Source organism: Mustela lutreola, chromosome 12, assembly GCF_030435805.1.
Source record: "Mustela lutreola isolate mMusLut2 chromosome 12, mMusLut2.pri, whole genome shotgun sequence".
NCBI classification, from domain to species: domain Eukaryota; kingdom Metazoa; phylum Chordata; class Mammalia; order Carnivora; family Mustelidae; genus Mustela; species Mustela lutreola.
Genome location: NC_081301.1, coordinates 30713653 through 30715862, shown reverse-complemented (window position 1 = coordinate 30715862; position 2210 = coordinate 30713653).

Sequence of the window (2210 nt, the reverse complement as noted above, 5' to 3'; positions counted from 1 at the left end):
TCATGAGAGCGAAGATAAAATGGAATAACCACTCAAGAAAACTGTTTCATCACTCAAAATGTGACACTTGGATTATATTGATTATTTTAAATAAAAGTTACTTAAGAGACACCTTGTGCAAGGACACTCAGACCCTCTTTAGTCCCTGAAAGCAGGAAATAAATCTCTCCTGTGAAAGTTACTCTCCCTGAACTAGGAAGTAAAACCTTTCCTTATTACCAGAGATGGGAGATTTGGAACCAAGAAGGCTATGTAAACAATGCTTTGTTACTTTTTAAGTAATTGAAGCTCCCAAAGCTAAGTTTTCTTTGTGCTGTCAATTCTATGTAGATTTATTGTCTTTTTGTCTAAAAAGTATAAAAACTGCCTCACTTGGTCTTTTATTTAGGTCTCAATTTCATTATTGGGCCTCTGTGCTCACCTAACAAAACTGACTTTTTTCTCCTGTTAACCTGTCTCATGCAAATTTAATTCTTAGTCTGGCTAGAAGACCATGAGGGGTGGAGGAAGAAATTTTTCTTCCTTTCAGAGGTATCTTGTAAAATAAAATGTCCACTATGATAGGGCAATTTCCACGAGAGAGGAATTCCACTTCTAGGCATATACCCAGAAGACAGGAGTGCACGTGTCCAAAAAAATATTGTACAGGAATATTCATAGCAGCTTTTTATGCCCAAACTGGAAACAATCCGTTTGTCCACCAACAGAAGAATAGATAAAGGAACCGTGGTATACCAACACGGTAGTACTCCATACAGCCGTGTAAAGAAATGAACAATTGAGATACACAACAACAACACACACTGTATGATGCCATTTATAAGAAGTTCAAGAACAGACAAATCCAAGCAATGAATTCAGAATAGTGGTTGTATTGTCCCACGGGCAGGGGAGGGGGCTGCAGGGCATGGGATGATGGGAAGGAGACATGAAGGAATTTTCTGAGGAGAAGGACATTTTTTAAAAATCTTGACCTAGACAATGGTTGCACGAGTGTACATATTTGTCAAAATTCATTAAACTTTACACTAAACTTGTTCATCTTTTATTTATTTTTTCTAAGATTTCCTTATTTATTTGAGAGAGAGACATCAGGAGCAAGAGGGACAGAAGGAGAGGAAAAGAAAATCTCAAGCAAACTCACACTGAACAGCCAGAGCTCAATTAAATGAGCCTGAGTTCATGACCTGGGCCAAAACCAAGAGTCCCCTGCTTATGAAAGACCCCTCCCCTAGAAGATAGATAGGATAACTAACCGCTTGTTTCCTTTTCTGTGAACCGCTGGCTTTTAGGCGTAAATTAGGTTATTAATTGCTTATTAATTGCTCTTTTGCCCTTCTGTAACTGCTTGGCTTATAGAAATAATAGAAGACGCCATGATGGCATTCCCACCTTCCCCCTTTTTGTTCCCCCTCCCTGCCTCTCTCCTCCCGCGCGCGGGTCCCCAAAGCCAATCAGCAAACTCCACATATGCCTTTTTCAAAAGTTCTGTCAACCAATCAGTTGCGCCCCACCCAAAACTTGTTTGTACCTGTCTATAAAAACCCGGCACCACCCCAGCCGGGTGTGCTCAGCTAGCAGGAGCTGCTGAGCGCTGACCACCCGCAGGCGCCTGCATAACAATGAAGAACCTCTTGCTGATTGCATCCAGTGGCAGTGTTGGATTCTTGGGTAAGGGGATCCGCGGGTCTTTCACTTAACCAACCACGGCCACGCAGGTGCCCCTAAACTTGTTGATCTTTTAATACATAAGTTATATCTCACTAAAGTACTATTAGGATAAAGGGTTGGAGAATGGACATTATGTGTTTTCTGATGAAGAATACATGACATGTTAATGGGCTCTAAAAATTGATGGTATTTATTCTTTATTTAATTTCACTCAAAATTTTTTTTATTTCAGGGCACCTGGGTGGCTCAGTCAGTTGGGTATCTGCCTTTGGCTCAGGTCATGATCCCAGGGTCCTGGGATCTAGCTCCGCACTGGGCTGCCTACTCAGCAGGAAGCCTGCTTCTCCCTCTCTCACTTACCCTGCCTGTGTTCCCCCTCTTGCTGTGTCTCTCTCTGTCAAATAAAATCTTTAAAAAAATAAAACTTTTTAATTTCCTTTCATCGTGTCCATCACTAGTACTGATTTCACACAGGTTAGTTCCATTTCCAGAATTAAAATAGAACGGAGACAGGAGAGAAAAGAAAAAATTGTACATGA